Genomic DNA, 25675 nt, shown 5'->3' on the forward strand with positions numbered 1-25675 from the left:
TTGAAACGGTAGAAATGAGTGGGACTGAAATGACTTGAATGAGATGAAATAAGATACATAACACAACTGCATGAATGATGAGATATATTCGAACTGGAGCAGATACCAACCGATACGTGCGGACTGCTTGCTTTGTCGTAACAAGCAGTCGGCTGTGAGTCGAACGATTCGACCGATACTAAACAGAAATGCTCGGGGAGTCAAACAGTTTCGAATGTCGTACCTGCGAATGAATCGCCTGACGTGGCGTGATCGACCGAAGGTGATAACGACTACATCGAAAGTAGAAACAGTGACATGAGTACGAGAGCCACAGTAAAACATCCGAGCGGTTCGTGAGTTCAGGGAACGTTGAAGGGACATCGTAATACATGAACCGAAAAGGGGGTGCCGAAGCCCTACCTGCGACAGGCGGCCCGACGTGTAGCGACAAATTCGATGGGTAAGACGACACTCCGACGGCGAAACCTACGGACGCTGATGAACGGGAAGACGGTCAAGACGGAGACGAACAACGCGAACGGGCTCACTGCGTCTGGTCTAGGATAGTCGGCCCTTGATATCTGACGTATCAGGTATCGCGCACCGGAACCGACGAGGAAGACGGGCGGACGGCTGGTTATATACTCCACCGGGCTCCTCCCATAATTTCAGGCCACCATACTGGCCTTTCTATATATACTATATTACTAAATGTATTGGGAAGCGTACACGTACATGAGCTTTAATGGCATCCCACCCTTAGTCCGTAGGGTTCAATATTGAATTGGTCCACCGTTTGCAGCTATAATAGCTTAAACTCTTCTGTGAAGGCTTTTCACAAGGTTTAGGTGTGTGTTTGTGGGACTTTGGACCATTCTTCCAGAAGTACATTTGTGAGGTCAGACACTGATGTGAATGAGAAGGCCTGGCTCGCAGTCTCTGCTCTAATTCATCCAAAAGGTGTTCTATTGCATTGAGATCAGGACGCTGTGCAGGTCATTCAAGTTCCTCCACCCCAAACTCACTCATCCATGTCTTTATGAATCTTGCTTTGTGCACTGGTGCACAGTCAATTGGAACAGGAAGGGGCCATCCCCAAAATGTTCCCACAAATTTGGGAGCATGAAATTGTCCAAAATGTCTGATGCCTTAAGAGTTCCCTTCACTGGAACTAAGGGGCCAAGCCCAACCCCTGAAAAACAACCCCACACCATCATTTCTCCTTCACCAAATGATTTGGACAAAGCAAGGTCCATAAGGACATGAATGAGCGAGTTTGGGGGGGAGGAACTTGACTGGCCTGCACATGAGTCCTGACTTCAATCCGATAGAACACCTTTAGGATGAATTAGAGCAGAGACTGCGAACCAGGCCTTCTTGTCCACATCAGTACCTGACCTCACAAATACTGTTCTGGAAGAATGGTCAAACATTCCCATAGACACACTCCTAAACCTTGTGGACAGCCTACCCAGAAGAGTTGAAGCTGTTATAGCTGCAAAGGATGGGCCAACTCAATATTTCACCCTACGGACAAAGACTGGGATTCCATTAAAGTTCATGTACACGTAAAGGCAGATGTCCCAATACTTTTGGTAATATAGTGTATTTACAGTATATATATATATATATATATATATATATATATATATATATATTTATTTTAAGTAAAATTGTTATTCATACTTACCGTAATTTTCCTTTCCTGGATCCTCAACATGTCAGCCTACTATGGGTCAGCTCTGCCCCCTCTGACCCCTCCAGGACCACCTTTTTTCTAGCCCATAAAGGGCGGCTGTTGGACCATCTCGACGTTCAAATGCCCTTCCTCTTGACGGAACTTAGGGTGGGAATCCCCGGCTGACATGGGGCGGATCCAGGAAAGGAAAATTACAGTAAGTATGGATAACAATTTTCCTTATTCCTGGACTTCCCCATGTCAGCCTACTATGGGATGTACCAAGCAATATTAAGAAGGGAAGACAAAAAATAAGCCAAACCCTCAATGCTACTCAAATTTTTAATGGACAACAGCCGCCGTAATAACCATAGAGCCAAATATTTCCTTAGGCGGACAAGCCAAATGAATCCTGTAATACCTAATAATAAAAGGGTTGGGCGCGCTCCAGCTTCCTGCTCTGAAAACTACCTCAGGGGCGACCTTCGCGTATGCTGCCCAGGATGCTGCCATATCCCTCGTCGAATGTGATTTGATCTCTGAAGGAGGAAGGCCCAGCATTTTGTATGCAATATGTATGGCAGGGGTCTTCAAACTATGGCCCTCCAGTTGTTTAGGAACTACAATTCCCATCATGCCTAGTCATGTCTGTGGATGTCTGAGTTTCACAATGCCTCATGGGATGTGTAGTTTTGCAACAGCTGGAGGGCCGTAGTTTGAGGATCCCTGATGTATGGTCTTGGCAAACCAGGAAGACACGACTCTGGATGTTGCTGGCATACCCGTTTTAGGCCCCATTGGGAAAATCTACAGCTTATATAGTTTTCAAAAGCTTTTAGTCCATTTCTGGTAGGTTGAAACTGCAGAGACCAGGTCTAACCTACGCCACTCATCATCAGCTGTATCTGCTGGAAAGGCTGGGTGAATGACTTTCCAGTTCATACACAATTATGTGGCAACCTTAGGTAGCCACATAATTTTGCTTGGTATCGGCCTAAGGACTATCTTGTCTGGGAGCACCAAACAATATGGTTCTTTAGATGAGAAGGCACACATCTCGGAGACTCTTCTGGTTGAGGCAACGGCTAGTAAAAAACAAAAACAAAAAACTGTTAAAAGAAATAATGAACAAGAGAAAGCTTGATCAAACAAAGGAACCAGCGATGTTCCCAAGACTAGTGTTAAGTCCTCTTTTGGTAAAAACGATTTCAATGGAGGTCTGATTTCTATGTCTGCCCCAAAAAATCAGATCACCAATGGATGTAGAGCATATCTTGTACATGACATAGCCAACAAAGCGGGGATTTGACCCTTCAGGGAATTATAAGCTAACCCTTAGAGACCACTCTGCAGAAACTACAAAATGTTAGATAATGAAGGAGATCCAAGGTCTCGACCCCTTTCTGTAGTATTCCATATCTGGTGATAGGTTTCATTTGTGGACCTCTTACAAGCCTGTAATAATATCTCCACTACACCGCCCAAGAGACCCAAGCCATTTAAAGCCCCCCTCTCACTTCCAAGTCATTATCTTCATCCTCCTGCGGTTCGGGTGTCAGGCCCCACTCTGCAGAAGGAGATTTTGGCAAGGAGGCAGTGGGATTGATGAGCCCAACTTTATCCTCAAAGCCAGAGGGAACCATGGCTCTCTGAGCCAGTAAAGTAAGACTACTATTGCTGTGACCCTTTCTCGCTGAATCTTCAGCAGGATTTTGAGAGCCAATGGAAGCGGCAGGGACACATACACCAAGGGGAAGTTCCAAGACCTGGACAGAGCACCCTGACCCAACGCCTGTGGATGCCAGGTCCGGCAGAAGAAGCAAGGCAGTTGACAATTCTCCTCCAATGCCATAAGTTCTATCGAAGAGGTCTCCTAGACCCTGAAGATCTTGCGTAGGTACTTGGGATTGAGGCCCCATTCGTTGTGATCCTCAAAGCCTTGACTCAAGCGATCTACTAAAACATTCCAAGGCCCTGGGAGATAAGATGCTGTAAGAAAGCTGAGATTCTTCTCTGGGCATAGGAAAATTGGCATGCCACCCGAAGGAGAGGGCAACTTCTTGTGCCCCCTTGATGAGACATAAGCCACCGTAGTAAATTTTGACAGCTCGACCTCGCAAAATAGGTTGGAACATTAAAAGAGCGTGTCTGACAGCATCCAATCCCAGGACACTTGAACTCTTTGCCCCACAAAGGTTCCATTGGCCTTGAACCTGATGTCCCAGGCAGTGTGCCCCACAGCCTGCCAGACTGGCATTGGTCGTCACCACTATTGGTTCTATGGCCTTCAACGGAAACTCTGCGGGAAAGATTGCGAGCTACTGACCACCAAACCAGGGACCAGACTATCAGAATTGGCAAATAGATTTTCTGGAATAAGGAGTGATGATCACACTGAAGAAGAAAGTTGTATTGAAACCTCCTTCTGTGCCACCTGACCCACGAGGCTACTGGAACTGTGGCTGATAGAACCCCCAGATACTGCATGCATTCCTTCACCATCATAGAAGGCCTGACCATCACTGCTTTTGTCTGAGACTGAATCTCCTGGATCTTCCTCTGAGGAAGAGAAACACGACCCCGATCCGTGTGGAATTGTACTCCTAAATACTCCAACATTTGGGTCGAATTTATCTGGCTCTTCCGAAAGTTGATCAACCAACCGAAACGAGCTAGTGTTTTGCAGGAGAAATTCACATGAAGTAGAAGGAGCTCATTTGACGGACCCAGAAGTAGCATGTTGTCTAGATAATGGAATATTTGCACTCCCTTGACCCTGAGAGTCGAGACAACAGCAGACAGTAGCTTTGAAAACATTCTCAGAGTCGTGCAGAGACCGAATGGGAGACATTAAAATTGAAAATGAAAGCCTTCTACGGAAAGCCTGAGAAAGCGATGGTGAGATGCGTCTATGGAAATATGAAGATACGCAGCCACCAGATCGATGAAAACCATCCAGTCTCCTGACTCCACAACCGAAATGATCATTTCCAATGACTCCATTTTGAATGGTGGAACCTTCATGTAAGAATTCAGGGCTTTGAGGTTAAAAACTGGTCCAAAACCCCCTGAGAGCCTCTGGGACCAAAAACAGGGGGGAACATACTCTTTGACCCAATTTGTGCCTTGGCCCTTGCTGCCAACAGCTCCCCTATATATCCTCTCAAACATCTGTAGGAAGTCCAGTTTCTATGAACAAGTTCTGAAGGGGTCTTGTTCTGAACTCGAGATGCTAACATGATCGAATGACAGCTACAATCCAGGCATCCCGTAATTTGTCTGCTTAAACCCCCCCCCCCCCAGAATTGGGCAACTCTTGCTCCTACTTGGCCGACCAATGCTTCAACCATAAGGCTCTGCGGGCTGTAATGGAATGAGCCATTATCTTTGCTGTCATCTTGACCTGGTCGACAGCCACTTCAGCCACAAACTCTACAGCAGTCTTGAAAACTGCAAAGGAGAAGAACTGCCACATCTCAGACTTTCATCTGAACATCCATCCACCAGCTCCGCTACCCACAGTCTAAGGCTGGATTCAAACCCATGCACTCCCAGCACTCCCTGCATTACGCAGACCCACAAAAAGGTCTGCGTTTATTCTGCGATCCATAGGATCCCTAAAAGAGACCAAATCCTCCAGCGGAAGTGGAATGTGGCTGGCGAATCTACGTAATGAAGCATCCACCTTAGGGCATAGTGTCCCAAGAAGTACAGCTTTGATACTCTATTACGCACATTGAGTTTCCACTCAGGCCCCGCCCACTCATTGTCAAATACTTCTTTCATTTTAGAAATGAATGCGAAGGAAGGTAACGATTTCTTTAAATAGTATGTTTCTTTGGAGGCAACGATTCTTCCTGCCACTTCATTGCATCCTTAACAGTTTCCACCAAGGGGGAACCAGTGTAAAAATCAAACGTATGTAATTCCGAGACAATCTCAGCCTCAGATGGATCTGAATCGCTATCGACTTCAGAGTTAAAATGCACTGAAAACGCATGATGTAAATCTGCAGATGCTGAAGATACAGCAGGATGAGCAGGATACCTTGAAACACTTTTTAACCCTTCCTTGACTGCGTGCTTAATGTAAGATTTAACCTGGAGTGCTTTGCAGCATTGTCCTGAGCCGCCTCCTTGAAGCAAGACACATACCAGCTTTCCTCTGAGGACCTCAGTTGAGCAGGCCCAGCAGAATCTTTCTTCTGCCTGGGATGGCGATGAACACCTATCCAAAGAAGAGGATCTTTTTCTTTGTCTGCTTTATTTTTTAAACAAAAATAAATAAAATAAACTTCTCCATCCGAATCTTCAGTGCTAAGGCAGCTAGGCAGGCAGGCAAAATTTCCCAGACCTATAAGGCACAGGATAATAAAAACACTCTGATGCCGTATACACCCGGTCAGACCATCCAGCGGACAATCCGCCAGACTTTGCAGCGGGGGTCCACCGGACTTTCTGAATGAGTGGACTTGTCCACACATGCCCACACACGACCGGACTTTTTCGGCAGACAATCCAACTGACTTTTGGCGGAGGTCAGCCAAACTTTTGAAATGAACAGACTTGCCCACACATGGAGTAAAGTCCGTTCATTTTGAACGTGACTTCAGGTATGATGGGACTAGTGAAGTCAATGTCGCCGCCTCTATCGGCGAGATTGACACCTCGCGAGCCCCGTCGCCTGGTATGGATTTAAAGGGGAACCTCTATGCTGAAAAAAAACGGCGTGGGGGTCCCCCCAAAGTCCATACCAGACCCTTATCCGAGCACACAGCCCGTGTGGTCAGGAAAGGGGGTGGGGGCGAGCGAGCGCCCCCCCTCCTGAACTGTACCAGGCAGCGTGCCCTCAACATGGGGCGTGCTTTGGCCGCAGGGCCCCCCACCCCAAAGCACCTTGTCCCCATGTTGATGAGGACAAGGGCCTACTACCCATTCACCTGAGGAGAAAAAGTGTTAAATAAAAAAAAACACAACACAGGTTTTTAAAGTAATTTATTAGACAGTTCTGGGGGTCTTCTTCCGTCTTCGGGGGTCTTCTCGCCAGGCTCCTCCGCTATCTTCTGCTCTTTTACTGTCCTTTTACTAACGGAGGAGCCCAGCTTTCTCCTTCGTTGCTGCCGATGTCAGGGGGTCTTTTTTCGACTTCGGGGGTCTTCTTCTGACTTCGGGGGTCTTGTCACGCTCTTCGGTTCTTCTTGCCGGGCCTCCACTATCTTCTTCCAGCTCTTTAACTAGCATTGGCCCGATCTTGTCGCTGTCACCGCCTTCTTCTTCTTCCTTCTTCTTCTTCCTCCTTCTTATGTTGGCACGGCGCTCTCTCCAGCCGCAATGCCGTGGACGCGTTATGCGGCAACTTGTATAGGCATAAGGTGCAGGGTCACCGGGTGATGTCACATGGTGACCCCACCCATTATGATGTCACAGTCCCAGCATCCCGTGGGACTGTGACATCATAAGGGGTGGGGTCATCATGTGACATCACCAGGTGACCCGTCCCTTATGCCTATATAAGTCGCCGCATAATGCGTCCCTGGCATTGCGGCCGGAGAGAGCGGTGTGTCAACATCGGAAGAAGGAAGAAGAAAAAGGAAGAAGGAAGAAGAAGAAGAAGGCGGCGACAGCAACAAGACTGGGCCAACGCTAGTTAAAGAGCTGTAAGAAGATACTGGAGGCCCATCAAGAAGAACCGAAGAGTAGGACAAGACCTCCGAAGTCGGAAGAAGACCCCCGAAGTCGGAAGAAGACCCCCTGGATGGCAGTGGCAAAGAAGGAGAAAGCCAGGCTCCTCCGTTAGTAAAAGAGCGGTAAAAAAGCAGATGATAGCGGAGGAGCCCAGCAAGAAGACCCCCAAAGATGGTAGAAGACCCCTGGAGCTGTCTAATAAAGTACTGGGTTGTTTTTTTTTATTAACACGTTTTCCCCTCAGGTGAATGGGTAAGGGTACCATGTACCCCATACTTATTCACATAGGGTGGGGGGTCGGGATCTGGGGATTCTGATAAGCCCCCCGCCCGCAGACCCCGACAACTAATGACCAGGGTTTTTGGTAAGAGGCCCTTGTCCTCATCAAGCACCCCCCCATGTTGAGGGCATGTGGCCTGGTATGGTTCATGAAGGGGGCGCTCGCTCGTCCCCCCCATTTCCTGACCGGCCAGGCTGCGTGCTCGGATAAGGGTCTGGTATGGACTTTGGGGCCGTTTTCTTCGGCATAGGGGTTCCCCTTTAAATCCATACCAGGCGACGGGGCTCACAAGGTGTCAATCTCGCCGATGGAGGCAGCGACATTGACTTCCTTCGCTAGTCCCATCTACCTGGAGTCACGTTCAAAATTAATGGACTTTACTCCGTGTGTGGGCAAGTCCGTTCATTTCAAAAGTCTGGCCAGCGGATTGTCTGCCGGACTGCCAAGTCTGACGGAAAATTTTGAGTCAAGACTTCTTTCTATGTCCGCCAGACTTTTGGGAAGAAAAAGTTCACCGGAGCCCACACACGGTCGAATTGTCCGCCGCATAGTCCGATTGCGTGTACACAGCATGACAGACAAGTAACACAACAGTAAGTAATGAGAGTCCTGGAAGGAGGCTTACCAGAGCAGAACAGCAGATTGATCAGCTGGAGGCTGAGATTAGAGGACAGAGCATGCTACAAATCAGCAGTGAGCATTCTGGTGTTTGCTAGGCAATCCAAAGAGGAAGCTGCCTCTGACCTCACCTGCTTAACTCTGAGCTTCCTAAAAGGAATACATGTGAAGGCGGTGAACTACAAGTCCCAGGGAGTCAAACCACTGCCTGAACACACAAAAACATGGAAGTGCCAGTACCTGCCTAACGAAGGTATATACAGTAATTTATACTGCCAGTGACTTTTGCCAGTAATACACAGTCATTTATACTGTACCATACAATCCCAGCACCATGGGAACCCACCTCCTCAGGAGATTTACAGCCTATATGGGGGGGTCTTCTGAACTGGGAGAGGCTGAACCGGAACAGCATGGATGGTGAATGGAGCAAAAAAATAAAAAAAAATAATAATAAAAAAAATAAACATTAAAAGGCGTCCGGAGCGAGGACGAAAAAAGAACACTGGTGTGGGCAGACAGCTGCCCTTTATGGGCTAAGAAAAAGGTGGTCCTGGCCTGGAGGGGTCAGAGGGGGTGGAGCTGACCCATAGTAGGCTGACATGGGGAGGTCCAGGAAATATATATAGTATATATATATAGTATTTATATACAGTATATATTGTAAATACTCTGTTGTTTTTCAGCTGGTTTATTGTATTAGTGGACTACCCTCTAATAAGCATTGTACTTATATCTGTAAACACAACTTAAGCCTCATATACACGATTGGATTGTTGGCCAACAAAACCGTTGAATTTTGTCTGAAGGGCATTGGCCAAAAATTGTCTGGCATAAACACGGCCACACAATTGTTGGCCAACAAATACGAACGTTGTGACATACTACGTTGTTTTTCAGCTCTTTAGCGCTACCCTTTGAGCTCCTTCTGCTAATTTCATGTTAGTAGAAGTTTGGTGAGTGTTGATTTGCACTTTTCATTTTGCACTTTTCATTTCGCGCTATTCAGTTCATTTCTGAACGGCCATTCATCAACCAGCAACGTTGCGGAATCAGAGGAGATAACGTGTTATTTATTATTGGCCTTGGAGTTATTGCTTTGACATTATTTTTTTGGTTGAATAATGATTTGATTTGGTATATTTTCTATATTTTTGAATGCATAGAATGCACTTTTTGGTTAAGCTCTATTGGCAAATAGAATGTCTAATTGTATTTTTTTTTTCTTTAATGCACAATAAAAAAATTGTGAAGAATAATACTTGGCTATGTGTTTTACTTCAAATGACCATTTGGGAGTAGGCAGTTACATTTAAAAAAACACGATGTAAAATTGACAAGACTGACCAACATAGTTGTATCTTTGATCGTAAAAACTATGGGATAATGGTGTTGTGGTAAATTGCCCCCCCCCCCAAAAAAAAGCATAATATTATTATTCTTGATATCACTAGAAAAAAAAAAGCCTTGGGAAATTTGTTTGCACTAACTGCATTAGTATCACCAGCAAAGCAGCTGAAGATAATGTGCACTGCATTTCGAGATTTCATAATTTTTCACATCACAAATGTTAATTCTCCATTACGAAATGCTAGTTTACAAGACCAACCGCTTCTGGCTTGTCCTTGCTTCTGAGCAGGCGTGTTTGTACTTTTGACTTTTATCCGTCTGACTTGTGTACACACGCTCGGAAAATCCAACAACACACGTTTGTTAAAACATGTTATCCAACATTCGTCCACGGAAAGTTGGCCAACAATTGTCCGATGGAGTATACACAAAGTTGGATTTTCCACCAACAGCCTGTCATCACACATTTACCCTTGGAAAATCCTATTGTGTGTATGAGGCTTTAGGCTTAACTCACAAAGCTTTAAACAATGATAAGAATCTTTATTCTTAGCCACCTGACTGTAATTTTCAAATCTCACTGAAGCTCAAAATAACTCAGTTTGTGATGGCAATGTTTTAACTTTGTTAAGTAACACAAAGGTAAGTTGTATCAGAAAGCCATTTGTATGACATGTTATGGTCTCAGTATTAATTTTCATTGGGATGTTTTCAGACAGCACAAAAGTGTCAAAAATGGGACAATGTTTAAAGAGGAAGTAAACCCTGATGAGTTTACTTCCTCTTTTTTTCCCTGCAAAGGTAAAGCATAATGGACTACTATGCATCGCATAGTAGCCCATTATGTGTCACTTACCTGACACAGGAGCCAGCGAAGTCGCCGCTGTCCCCTGTAGTCCGCCGCATCCATCTTGCTTGTGGCGTCTCGCAGCTCCGCCGAATGACAGCGGCGAAGCCGCAATGACGTCACTCCCGCGCATGCGCACGGGAGTGACGTCTCGCAGCTCCGCCGCTGTCATTCGGCAAAGCCGTGATGACGTCACTCCCACGCATGCGCACGGGAGTCGACAAATGCGGCAGCTCCATTCTTGGAACTGCCGCGTTTAGTGCGCCTGCGCGCCGCGGTCTACGGCGCATGCGCCGTAGACAGCGGTGCCCGTTTTCGGGCAAATATAGGTTTAGGAGATATTTATTGGACCTACAGGTAAGCCTTAATCTAGGCTTACCTGTAGGTCAAAGTGGTTTGTAAGGGTTTACTTCCTCTTTAAGTTTAGACTGAAGATAAATTTGGTCCAAATGTTGCCTGTTTGGGGTTCAGTGAATGGGCAAACTAAATGGGGTGTTTAGAAAGATGACTTCCACCTCTTAAAGAATGGCCGCTTACCGACTCCCTATGGTCTCCTATTACGGGAGCTCACACACACTTTCAGCTCTATACCCAGCCAGGGCTTTTAATGGATCCAGGTGAAATCATACTTCACGAACTTCCACCGCTCCGATTGGGCACGATCATAAAGGGACCCCAAAGAGAAATAAAAGCCTCCATAGCATAAAATATGGTATTTATTGTAGAAAGGCTGTAGTGCACTTACATATAGCAAGTAGTTACAGGCATAAAAAACAAGCCAGCCAGCTTAAACTTGCATCCCGTCTCTCCGGGACCTGAGCAAATGCGGTGACGTCAGCACGCCGCATCTCCCTATGCGTTTCTTCACAAAATGACATCATCCTGGGGGACAGGCGGCACATTGACTCACCGCAATATATACATCTCTGAAAAACAACCACACCTTGTTCTGAGCTTCGAGTAGTGGTTTCAAACAGAACTCCATATTGAAAAAGGGCAAGTGCCCACACCTAGTACAGCAAATAGAGAATTTCAAAGACAATTATGCTCTGTATGATATAAAAGAGGCAGTATTTAAACCTACATCTAATGGAAATGTGATTTTTTTTTTAACTTAATATGGCTTTATACAATATGACGACAGTGAAAGTAGTAATAAAACCACCTTCTAAGTGCCCTAAATAGATCTGACCTTAATTGACTGCTGGATGGTTGTAGAAAGTCAACTCAGGTCTGGATTACTGTATTAACCTTTTGGGCAAAATGTACTAAAGGTATTTAGATAAAAGCACACACCTCTCTCAGAAAAAAGTGAGGTGTAAAAAATTATCTCCCATCCGTCTTAAAAGACCGGAAGGAGATCAAAGAGCATGACAGGGGACACCTATTTAAAGAAGCATAGCGGCCTCTAGGGGAAGCAATCAAGAACATCTAATTTTTCTTGATGTAGGATTGAATATGAAAAAAATATTTTTAAAATTGAAAAAAATGTATATACTAATAAAAATAAAAATAATAACAAAAATGAAACAAAAAAATAAATAAATGAAAAACTGGTGTTTTGAATAAGTTAATGAAAAACTATAATAATCAATTCTAAAAAATGATTTTAAAATGTAATCTGCAAATATGAAGCTCAGACCAAGTTTACAATACCAAGTTTATAGCACATATAGCAGACAAGAACATTAAAGAGTTACATTTAAGAATTGTCAATGAAAGCATTCACATCCATGTTCACATTTAAACCATGAGGGGTATAAGACCAGATTCTGTGTATCCATGACATTTCTAGGCTCGATAACTCTCTAACCAGGGCACTGGGGAGACAGGCTTTAAGTTTAAGCCGGTTGGCTTGTTTTTTATGCCAGTAACTACTTACTATATGTAAGTGTACTACAACCTTTTTACAATAAATACCACAACGATTTGATGCTGTGGTGGCTTTTATTTGTCTTTGGGATCCCTATATGATTGTGCCCAATCGGGGTGGTGGAAGTTTGTGAAGTACAATTTCACTTGTTTTCCATTTTCATTGAAGGTGAAAAAGAAATAAATCCCAATATTGCAGTTGTCCCCAGAATGTGTTTGCAGGGCGTGTTTTTACCCCTTGTTCATTTACATGGTGGGGGGGGGGGGGGAATAACAGGATTCCCCTTATTTTTAAAGAGGAACACATCCATAGACCCCCACAACCACGAGGGCCGGGTTGTGGGTAAATGTCCCTTGTTGTCATCAACATCGGGACTTCACATTCACAGGGCACCCTATGTTGAGGACATTGGGCTGTCTACTACCTTTCTGGCCAGCCAGGTTGCATTCTCAGGGTTGGGTTCATCCCTTTTTTTTTCTTTTTTTTTTGCATGGAGTACCCCCTGGAAAATAAATGGTGTTTAGACCCCTTTCACACTGCTAGCATTTTTCAGATGCTACAGCGGTAAAAATAGCGCCTGTATAGCGCCTGAAAGAAGTGGCTCCATTCACTCCAGTGTGAAAGCCTGAGGGCTTTCACACTGGAGCAGTGCGCTGGCAGGGCATCATAAAAAGTCCTGCCAGCAGCTTCTTTGGAGCAGTAAAGGAGCAATGAACTCACTGCTCCTCCTCCGCACCTCCACCGCTGCTCCATATTGAAATCAATGGGGCTGCGCTGCGATACTGCTGGCAAAACGCAGCTCTGGTGGAATTTTACGGGTGGATTTAACCCCTTTTCATCAGCTAGCGGGGCGCTAAAAATAGCGCCACTTTACCGATGATGCCCGGGGCGGCTCGGTGTGAAAGCCGTCTTAGATATGCTATTTATATAAAATCTTTATTTTCGCAAATACACTTTTTTTTGCAGGGTGTATCAATGTCAGATATCATTACAGCAGACAAAGAAAAGGAAGGAAGGGGGACATATATACATATTTATATAAAGCTCATTAGAAGAAATAGCAGACACTCACAGGACTTGGCTCAAGGAGTCTCGGTGATATATATATTTATGCTAAGTAAATGCACACATACAGTATATACACATGGAAAATAAATTTAAGAAGCAAGAAAACATTATATACATTTTCATTTGGTTTGACTTGTTGGGGATTTGATTGGTCTAGATTTTCAGGCTCTTTCAATATTATTAATGCAGCTTTACTCCACTGTGAGCAATACACTCCCAAATCTAATATATAACTGTCTGGACAAAACCAGACACAGCTATGCCATAGTAGGATAACTAATGACTGCATGTGCTTTGCAGTGATAAAGTATTCAGAAAACGCCTCTATTTTGACAACAGGAGAAGTCAGTTACCTTTCAGCACCCACCTTTGACTGCATGGATGCTCAAGAGAGAGCAGGGGATGATCCCCTACTGCTGCTTCATATATGGGAAGCATTTGATAAGTGCATGCCTCCACTTCCTGCAGTCCACAGCACTACCTTTGTTTCATCTACACATGATTAAATGGTCTACAGGGCAATTGTGAATGGAAGAAAGGAACAGCAAGCTCTCTCCAGGATTTCTCAGTCAGCATGATTGAATTTCTTCAAATACAGCAGCAGCAACAGCAGCAGCACCAGCGGTCTCAATGTCTTTTCCTGGTAAACGGTCCGTAGCTTAGCAATGAGCTCTTGTTTAACTGCTTGCTGTTCCATTTTATTATGTGCAAATTGTGGCTTAATAGATTTACAGTAGCTATAAACCTGCTATTTTGTGTGAAAAGCTAAGGAGTCAAGTGGGGTTCAAATGAACCATGGCTTGGTACAGACATTCACACGAAAAAGAGCAAGCAATAAATATTTTGAAAGTAATTTTTTGGTGGAAGATGTTTTAGGAGTTTTTCTGTATCTATTTGTGTTGGTGCTACCACCATCATAGCCTATGAGATTTCTACAGGGACTGAGGGAGCCAAGGGCAGGATTTGGCCCCATACAGTTAGAACTGCATAAACAATCATAAAACAAAGAATGTAAAGAGTATGAACTACAGGTACACAAGCATTAATGTTTGTCTCCTCACTCTGGGCCCTTTCTGATATTCGCATGAATTTCACACCTTAGGCTGGATATACATGGCAAGATCTTTCATGGGGAACAGTAAATGTATCAACAAGCTGAGTGGTATTTGAATCTTGCTCTGGCTGGTATTCTATTGTAGCATGCTAATCGTGAAAGGTTCTAATACATATGCATGCTCACACATTTATTTATTAGAGATACTTGTATATCACTGTAGCACTAACCCCCGAAGGAGCTGCTGGTTTTATTTGGGCTTACCGTTATCTCTTCCGCTCGCCTCTTCATCCTAGGGAGGTCCCGTGGATAGTAGTCCAAATGAAGATATATCAGACACGTGGTCCTTTTTGAAGATTTATTTAGGGGTAACACCAAAGAAAGACACAAGACACAGTCCTTTAATAGAGGGTTAGAGGATAAGGGGAGTTCAGGCACCTAGTAATTGTGGGTTAGTGGTATCAGTCTGATCCAGAGGACAAACAGCTCCACAGACCAGATCCAGCAGTCACCGGATAGACCCCTCTCACTTGACCTAGCAGCCGATGATATGCCAAACAAAGTCTCTGCCACAGACTTGTCAATTAAACTTAGTGGTTCTTGAGAGTAGATGGGCAAAAAAATCTCTGCAACAGACTTGTTAGCCGAACTTAGAGATTCTTGAGAGTTTTTAGGAAGGACTACCATGCAGTACCAGATTCTTTCACCCGACCCGGCGATACTGTAAGGATATTGATCCAGGATGCGTCCTCAAACTGAGTTTCCAGGCTCCTCCAGAGACACCAGCTTTGCGCTCGGTCCTCCACTGGAAACATCCTCCCCTGGATCCTTCAGCTTTCCTTGGCTTCTCCCCACAAGCAAGACAGCACAGGACCACCTCTGGATCAGCAGGCCCCAAGACATTCCTGGGCCTACACTCTCAGCTGCGAAGCCTCGGGCCAGCCAGCCCCAAGGAGCAAGACCATGCGACACAGACTCCAGGCCAGGAGGGCTATGTGGTTGGGATCATGGACCCCGGAAAACAAACCCAGAAAAAATGCGTCAGTACTTTAAATACCCTCTCCCAGAATGCACAGCAGGGAAATCACACCCACTGAACCATTTTCGAGTAAGAGGCGATATTCAATGCATCCAGCTTACTGCTGTTCCACATCCACTGACGGTGACAATGACACCTACGGTCAGGTGGGAATCAGTGCAACCCAACTGGACTGGTACAGAAACCAGAACTTTTAGAGAAATTAGTCTGAGCCAAACTACAGCTTCAGATAATTAAATTTGAAAAAATAATAGTGTCTGCTCATCAGGAGTAGGGCGCTACATCACTTTACATATATATTGTACATTCACATGAGTCCCTGCCCTCGGCTCCCTCCCCCTATCTATTTGCCTTTATGTATAATACATTTTTATTGAAAATTTCCAAGAAATCTTACATAAAGCAAGACATGGAATAAAACAAAACAATACAGACAAAACTACCGTGTCATACACTGTGTAATAGAAGCAAACATATCGTTAACAATACGTGTTATCTATTTGCCTTTAGTAAATCAACCCCTATATATCACTCCCGTTCAATAAACCTACAATCTCCAAAGATGAAATATTTTGTTATACTCCAGTTAGGCATATTATATCTAATTAAAATTATGGTTGCTACACTTTTACACTGTTGTAACAACTGCAGTATCTTAATTATTGTGGTAAAACCCTGACCTGTGTTCTTTGTCTATAATACATTTTAACTTGGATTGATCGTTAAAATTTTCTTGCTGTTGACCAATTTTACACTACTCTGTAGACAGGTAGTGGTTAATGCTGCTCCAGTTAGTTTCCCACATTTCATACCTCTGCCTCTCTCCTCCTGTGCTGTAAATTAAAGGGGGGGGGGGGGGGAGGTTCTCTGCCTAGACACACACAGTCTGTATGGGAGGAAAGAAGCAGCCAGCAAGATGTAGGAGAGTGCTCCTGTTCTTGATTTTAGCAAACCTGCTATTCGCTTGTGTCCAGGAGCCTTCTGCAATGTAGGAGGATTTCTGGAACTTGCAGTCCTTCCTGAAGATACCATTCATGAACTCTTTTCTATGCATGTATGCTGGCGCAGCCACAAGCCTAACGTTAGGTACTAGGGATGCTAGAGAAACATCTGCACTTTATGTTGAACTGTTATCTTGTGATTCTCATCAAGTCATAGTATTTAAGTAAAGCTTTTGAAACTTTGCCTTTGCCTGGTGTGAAGTTACTAAAGGGGTGCAATACAAATACCTGGAACATATAGTCTACAGCTCAAGTCACTAGACACACTGGGGTATTAAGACATCAGTAGGGATGAGCCGAACACCCCCCGGTTCGGTTCGCACCAGAACTTTCGAATGGACCCCAAATTCGTACGAACGTTAGAACCCCATTGAAGTCTATGGGACTCGAACGTTCGAAATGAAAAGTGCTAGTTTTAACGGCTAATATGCAAGATACTGTCCTAAAAAGGGTTTGGGGACCTGGCTCCTGCCCCAGGGGACATGGGTCAATGCCTAAAATGTTTTTAAAAATGGCAGTTTTGGCGGGAGCCCTGATTTTAATGACGATTAAAGTAAAAAATATTCCTTTAAATATGGTGCCTGGGGGGTGTCTGTAGTATGCCTGTGAAGTGCCACGTGTTTCCCGTGTTTAGAACAGTCCCTGCACAAAATGACATTAAACGGAAATAACACCATTTAAAACTGCTTGCGGTTTTAATGTTATATCTGGTTCCTGCAATATGGTTGAAAATCATTGAGAAAAATGGCATGGGTAGCCCTCCCTGCCCATTACCAGCCCCTTTAGGTCTTGTACGCATATTAAGGGGAATCCCGTACCCATATTAAAAAAAGGAAATGCGTGTGGCCCCCAGGCCCTATATACTCAGAACAGCAGTATACAGGCGGTGCAAACAAGACAGGGGCTGTGTAGGTTTGTTGTGTTAAGTTGAATCTGTTTGTAATTTTCAACTGGTACATTTTTAAAGTGTAGCTCCAGTCAAAAAAATGATTTTTAAGCTTTTTGGAAAACATAGGGAAGGGTTATCACCCCTGTATAATTTGTTTTGTCGTCCATCTTTTTTCATCTCACTTGCTGTTGTCTCCTTCCGTTTGCAAGTAGGAGATGTTTGTAAATTGGATGTTTGAAAGTAGGGGCCTGCCCTATATGCTCTGCAGAAATGGCGGAACAAGGTGTTGGTTTTGCCACAACATTGTAAGCCCTCAAAGTGACTCTTGGTGGGCGCTGGAGCGCCCTGCTGTGAACGATTATATCAAGAATTGTAATTACATGCCATTGTTGAACAGTGGTAGAAAAATTTACCTTTGGTGGTTGTGGTGCTGGTGCCACAACACTATAAGTCCTCACCGTTACTCTGGGTGGGCACAGGAAGGGGCCCTCCTGTGAAATATTATATAAAGAATTGTAATTACATGTCCCTGTTAAACAGGGACAGAAAAATTTGGCCTTAGGCACTGCTGCTGGTGCCACCACACTGCAACCTCTTCCATATACTCTAGTTTTATTGCAGGAATTAGCCCTGCTGCAAAGCATTGCATCAAAAATTGTACTTAAACGCCCTTGTTAAACAGGGGCAGAAAAATTGGCACCAGCACCAGTGCCTAAGGCCCACCACACTGCAACCTCTGCCATATACTCTAATTTTAATGCAGGAATTAGCCCTGCTGCAAAGCATTGCATCAAAAATTGTAATTAAACGCCCCTGTTAAACAGGGGCAGAAAATTGGGCCTTAGGCACTGGTGCTGGTGCCACCACACTGCAACTTCTGCCATATACTCTAGTTTTATTGCAGGAATTAGCCCTGCTGCAAAGCATTGCATCAAAAATTGTAATTAAACGCCCCTGTTAAACAGGGGCATAAAAATTGGGCTTTAGGCACTGGTGCTGGTGCCACCACACTGCAACCTCTGCCATATACTCTAGTTTTATTGCAGGAATTAGCCCTGCTGCAAAGCATTGCATCAAAAATTGTAATTAAATGCCCCTGTTAAACAGGGGCAGAAAAATTGGGCCTTAGGCACTGGTGCTGGTGCCACCACACTGCAACCTCTGCCATATACTCTAGTTTTATTGCAGGAATTAGCCCTGCTGCAAAGCATTGCATCAAAAAGTGTACTTAAACGCCCCTGTTAAACAGGGGCAGAAAAATTGGGCCTTAGGCACTGCTGCTCGTGCCACCACACTGCAACCTCTTCCATATACTCTAGTTTTATTGCAGGATTTAGCCCTGCTGTAAAGCATTGCATCAAAAATTGTACTTAAACGCCCCTGTTAAACAGGGGCAGAAAAATTGGGCCTTAGGCACTGGTGCTGGTGCCACCACACTGCAACCTCTGCCATATACTCTAGTTTTAATGCAGGAATTAGCCCTGCTGCAAAGCATTGCATCAAAAATTGTACTTAAACGCCCCTGTTAAACAGGGGCAGAAAAATTTGGCCTTAGGCACTGCTGCTGGTGCCACCACACTGCAACCTCTTCCATATACTCTAGTTTTATTGCAGGAATTAGCCCTGCTGCAAAGCATTGCATCAAAAATTGTACTTAAACGCCCCTGTTAAACAGGGGCAGAAAAATTGGGCCTTAGGCACTGGTGCTGGTGCCACCACACTGCAACCTCTGCCATATACTCTAGTTTTAATGCAGGAATTAGCCCTGCTGCAAAGCATTGCATCAAAAATTTTAATTAAACGCCCCTGTTAAACAGGGGCAGAAAAATTGGGCCTTAGGCACTGCTGCTGGTGCCACCACACTGCAACCTCTCCCATATACTCTTGTTTGATTGCAGGAATTAGCCCTGCTGCAAAGCATTGCATCAAAAATTGTAATTAAACGCCCCTGTTAAACAGGGGCAGAAAAATTGGGCCTTAGGCACTGGTGCTGGTGCCACCACACTGCAACCTCTCCCATATACTCTTGTTTGATTGCAGGAATTAGCCCTGCTGCAAAGCATTGCATCAAAAATTGTACTTAAACGCCCCTGTTAAACAGGGGCAGAAAAATTGGGCTGATGGCATCAACCAGAACCAGAAATGTTCTTCCAACATATCAGCGGAGGAGGAAGAGGATAGACAATCAACATAACAGGACAGTCACTCAGCATCAGCATAGGCAGTCTTGAAGGGATGTGATATTTCAAAAAAAATTATTCTGTTACATCAGCTTCAGGTGCTTGGTAGCTGTGGGTGATCCAAGACTGATTCATCTTGATGAAGGTCAGTCGATCAACTGATTCGGTGGACAGGCGCACCCTGTGATCGGTAACAAAGCCACCAGCAGCACTGAAGGTGCGTTCCAAAAGAACGCTGGATGCAGGACAGGCCAGTAACTCAATTGCATACTGTGCAAGCTCTGGCCAGTGATCCATCCTCAAGACCCAGTAAGCCAGAGGATTTTCGGTGGGAAAGGTGTCCAAGTCTGACCTTGCCCCTAGGTATTCCTGCACCATGTAAATCAGACGCTGGCGATGGGTGCTGGAACCGATCATACCTTGGGGCTGCGGACTAAAAAATTGTCTGAAAGCATCAGTCAGACGGCCACCTTCTCCACCGCTCCTTCTGACCGATGCCTCAGCAACACGTTGTCCAGGACCAGGAGTTTGTAAGCTCCCAGTCTCTGGGAACGCGTTGCACAGACCTTTCTGCAAGGCCTCCCGGAGATGTCTCATCCTCTGCTCCCTCTGCGATGGCAAGATAAGGTCGGCAACCTTACCCTTGTACCGTGGATCAAGGAGAGTGGCCAGTAATGGTCCCTGATCCGAAGAATACGAGGATCCTTCTGCAGGCTTTGCAGGATCAGGGAGGCCATGCAGCGTAGGTTAGCTGAGGCATTCGGTCCGGAGTCCTCTGGGTCACTAAGGACAACATGATCCGCAGCTACCTCCTCCCAGCCACGTACAAGTCCACGTGTTTCTTGGGACTGTAAATCATCCCTACAAGACTGCTGCTGCTGCTGATGCTGATGCTGAGTGCCAGCCTCCACCTCCATGCTGACACAATCATCCTCCTCCTCCTCTTCTTCCTCCTCATCCTCTTCCTGTGTGAGGGGTGGCACAGCAGGAACACTGTCTGGATAAAGGGGGCCTTGAGAGGCAAGGAAGTCCTCCTCTTCCTGCCTGTGTTCTGCCTCAAGTGCCCTGTCCATTATTCCACGCAGCGTATGCTCCAAGAGGTGGACAAGAGGTACAGTGTCACTGATGCATGCACTGTCACTGCTCACCATCCTTGTGGCCTCCTCAAACGGTGACAGGACAGTGCATGCATCCCTGATCATGCCCCACTGGCGTGGTGAGAAAAAACCGAGCTCCCCTGACCCTGTCCTGGTGCCGTAGTCGCACAGGTACTCATTGATGGCCCTCTGCTGCGTTTGCAGCTGCTGCAGCATGGCCAATGTTGAGTTCCATCTGGTGGGCATGTCACATATAAGGCGGTTCTTGGGCAGGTTCAACTCCTTTTGGAGCTCAGCCAGCCGAGCACAGGCATTAAATGATCGGCGGAAATGCACACAGACTTTCCTGGCCTGCTTCAGGACATCCTGTAAGCCGGGGTACCTGCCCAAGAACCGCTCCACCACCAGGTTAAGGATGTGAGCTACACAGGGCACATGGGTCAGTTGTCCCTGTCGGAGGGCGGAGAGGAGGTTGGTGCCATTGTCGCAAACCACCATTCCTGGCTTAAGCTGGCGTGGCGTCAACCACCTCTCGGCCTGCCCCTGCAGAGGTGTCAAAACATCCGCCCCAGTGTGGCTCCTGTCCCCCAAACAAACCAGCACAAGCACGGCATGGCATCGTTTTGCCTGCGTACTTGCATAGCCCCTGGAACGCCTACGGAGCCCCGCTAGTTCTGAGGACAGAGCACTGGAAGAGGCCATGGAGGAAGAAGAAGAGGAGGGGGTGGAGGAGAGAGGTGTGTCACAACCAATAGTAGCATTTTGGAGGCGTGGTGGCGGAACAACCTCCAACACTACTACACCTTGTCCTGCATCCTTCCCAGCTGCCAGAAGAGTGACCCAATGGGCCGTGAAAGACAGGTCAGCGGTAATATGCACCTTACCACTGACCGCCCTGTCCAGCGAGGCAAGGACATTGCCTTCCACATGCCGGTAGAGAGCCGGAATCGCCTTCCGTGAGAAAAAGTGGCGTTTGGGGACCTGCCACTGAGGAACCGCACATTGTACAAACTCACGGAAGGGGGCCGAGTCTACCAACTGAAAAGGCAGCAGTTGAAGTGCTAGCAATTTAGCCAAGCTAGCATTCAACCGCTGGGCATGTGGATGGCTGGGAGTGAACTTCTTCCGCTGGTCCAGCAGCTGGGGCAGGGACATTTGCCTGCTATAATCGGACGTGGGTGTACCGCTAGCAGAGTTCCCGGAAGCACTTGGCTGTGACACACCTAATTATACACCTTCATTCCTCTCAGAGCAGGTTTCAGAGAGAACTGAAGGTCTAGTGGGGTTGGAGATGCCAGCTGATGAGGAGCAAGGAGAGGTCCGCTTTGTTCTTTGGTGTGGGTCTTTGAGGTACGCTTGCCAACGAGCTGCATGGCAGGTCAACATATGTCAGGTCAAGCATGTGGTGCCCAAGCAGCTGATGTTTTGGCCACGTGAGATACGTTTGAGACATATGTTGCAAATAGCAGCGGTGCGATCTGATGCACTCGTCTCAAAAAAGGCCCACACCAAAGAACTTTTAGAATAACGCGCAGAGGCAGCGCTCTGCACAGGCGGAGCTCTGCGGTGTGATTCAGTTGGTGTGCTGCCCCTAAGCTGGCCCCCGGAGGGCATCCTGCCTCGTTGGACATGTGCCTCCTCCTCCTCCTCCCTCCTTCCAGGCACCCACGTGGAGTCAGTGCCCTCATCATCCCCTCCCTCTTCATCGCTGTAGCAAACCTGGCAGTATGCTGCAGCTTGTGGAACATTACTGCCAGATTGTTGTCCTTCTTGAGCATCCCCTCTCTCTGCGCTCACGCTACTGCCTTCCTCTAGCTGAGTGTCATCATCAGAGCCCACAAAACACTGGGCATCCTCCTGGAGCATGTACCCAACACTGTGCTCAAAGAGTTCAGGAGACTCCTCAGGAGGACGTGGTGGGTCTAGGGAAGGAGTCACTGATGATGACATTGAGAGGAGGGAAGACGATGCGTTGGCAGCTGCTTTGCTAGTACCCTGAGACTGGGTGAGAGAGGATGAGGAGGATGAAGAGGGCTTGGTCATCCACTCTACCAAGTCGTTGGCATGTTGCGGTTCAACATGTCCAGCTGCCGAAAAGAAGGACAAGCGTGTCCCATGGCCACGTGCTGATGACAATGCACCGCGTCCACGACCAGCACTGTTGTCTCTAGACACAGAGCCTGCTTGCCCTCTTTTATCGGCTCGCGCCTGTCTGCCTCTCCTTGCTGGCCTTCCAGACATGGTAATGGCCTGAAGGGAGTTGGGTAAAAAAGCAGTTGGGTAGTGTATATTGTGCTAGAGGCACACAACACCCACTAACTCCTGCAGATGCCTTTTATTATAGAACACCAGAGATAAAGGGGTATATACAGATGTATACTGTGCTGTGCTGGAGGCACACACAACTTCCAATAACTCCTGCAGATGGCAAGTGGGCTCAAATAAAGAACAGCTATGTAGGTGGATATAGCGGTATGTACTGGGTACAGAGCACGCAGACAGCACGCACTATCTCCTAACACTACTGGGTACAGAGCACGCAGACAGCACGCACTAGCTCCTAACACTACTGACTGCAATCTCTATTATAAAAGATAGATCACTAGCTATATAGGTGAGGTGAATATAGCGGTGTATACTGCGGTCAGGGCACGCAGACAATAACCAGAGAACACCAGAGATAAAGGGGTATATACAGATGTATACTGTGCTGTGCTGGAGGCACACACAACTTCCAATAACTCCTGCAGATGGCAAGTGGTCTCAAATAGAGAACAGCTATGTAGGTGGATATAGCGGTATGTACTGGGTACAGAGCACGCACACAGCACGCACTATCTCCTAACACTACTGACTGCAAGCTCTATTATAAAAGATAGATCACTAGCTATATAGGTGAGGTGAATATAGCGGTGTATACTGCGGTCAGGGCACGCAGACAATAACCACTACACAACAGCAAGATCGAAAATCGGCCGAAAACGATCGGTGTGTACTGTGTTGAAGGTACACAGAACACCCACTGCTTCAGACGCCAACACACTACACGAGGCCGCCGCGCTGGCGGCCTTATATAGTGTGGGGCATGCACTACACAGCCTGAGCTATGATTGGCCACAGGCATCCTGCCTGTGGCCAATCATGGCTCTCCTCGCTGCTGGCGCTGCGATTGGCCAAGCATGCGGGGTCACAGTGCATGCTTGGCCAATCATGAGCCAGCAATGCACTGCGCCATCGCAGTGCATTGTGGGCCGTGAGCGCCACACGAATTTGACGCGAACAGACCAAAATGTTCGGACTTCGCCGAACGGACGAACAGCCAATGTTCGAGTCGAACGTACGTTCGACTCGAACACGAAGCTCATCCCTAGACATCAGTAAAAGAGTTCATACAGTGTGAAGATACAGTGTTTACCAAGGGTATCAAAGATTTATGTAGCAGCCTGTGATAAGCATGTATATGTGACAGATGATGGAGATGTTGTCGGCACTCCTTTGGATGTGATCTATCTTCCTTAGCAACAGGAGAAGGTCTGCATTGGGCCTCATCCTGTACACAGGTATGGAAGAGTAGGAGTTAAATCAAGTGCACGCATGGAGTCCGCCATGAGGTAGCAGGTATATGATGGACAGGTGGAGAGGATATTGGCTCTGCGTCTCCCTCCTAAATGCTCAAGTGACCATGTTAGGCTATATGGCATCAAAGGAGTTTACAAGAGTTCATTCACATTAATCATCTACCATGTCATGAGTATGGCTCAAGTAAAGGTACTGTCAGGGCTGGGCTCAGCCCTTCCTTCTCAAAGCTGGCCGTTCAGCTGTCGGCTAATTGCCAGCTCCTATCTCTCCACAGTCAGGCAGTCAGTACTGCCTACTTAAGCCATCCAGTCCAGATGATCTCTGCCTTGGTCACATCTCTAGAGATGCTCTCCTGTGTTCCTGTTAAATACTTGCTTGGATGACATTCCTTCTGGCTCCAGATCCTGCTTGCTGTTCTACTACGCTCATCTCTGGCTCCCTGACATTTTGGCTTGTCTGACTATCTGTTCCAGTTCCTGAACTCTGGCTATGTTTTAACTACGTTTACTCTGTTTACCTTTTTTATTATTTTTATTATTATTAAACAAGTGTGATTTAAATGTACTTCTGTCTCAGTCTGATTCATGGTTTCTGACAGGTACCCCATGTGTATGGTGGCAGTGGCCCTGTACAAAGCACCTAGTGTAACCCAGAAGAACCCACCCCAGAGAAGGCCTCCCATGTTACCCTTGCTTGGTGCCCAACGAGGAGGGAAAAATGGAGGACATGGAAACTCGCCACATGACCTCTACCCCACAACTGTATCATCTAAGGTCTTTTATTTCCTTTAGTAAAATTTTTGCCTGCAATCTATGATTTTTATAAGTCTAGAGCAACTAGATCAGCAACCCATCTGCTTCTAACTTGCATTTTCAAAGTTTAACTGAAAAGCTGAAATTAGGAGCTGTTTGGTTACTATGCACAGCTGCTCAAGATTCTGTCTGCTTGAGTTTTAGTAAATTGCCCCCTTTCTCCCTAGTATGCTTTTCCTGTTATCCTTGATTAACCCTTTAAAAAATCTGCTCGGCTGTTATGCCGGAGGAGCGGAAGGGGACGTCCCCCCCTCCGCTTCCTCCCGCCGCTCTTACCGGGGCTCCCGTTCAATCAGGAGCACCGATGCACAATCCGCCGCTTCTAGCAGCTAGGGAGGGACTGGAATGAAACCGCAAGTGGCTTCATTCCAGTCTCCTAATTGTAAACACGGAAGCGACGTCATGACGTCACTTCCGGTTTACTCGGCTGCCAATGGCACCGGATTTAAAAATATATACAGTATTCAGAATCACCAAAAATGGCGATCTGAATACTTTGAAGTGTAAAGGAGGGATTGGGGGTCTTTTAGACCCCCGATCCCTCCATAAAGAGTACCTGTCACCACCTATTATTGTCACAAGGAATGTTTACATGTTTACATGACAGCAATAAAAGTGATCAAATTTTTTTTTTAAAACAATTA

This window comes from Lithobates pipiens, unplaced genomic scaffold (assembly GCF_037356315.1).
Source record: "Lithobates pipiens isolate NorthernLeopardFrog02 unplaced genomic scaffold, aLitPip1_a1.2 Scaffold_19, whole genome shotgun sequence".
Taxonomy (NCBI): Eukaryota; Metazoa; Chordata; class Amphibia; order Anura; family Ranidae; genus Lithobates; species Lithobates pipiens.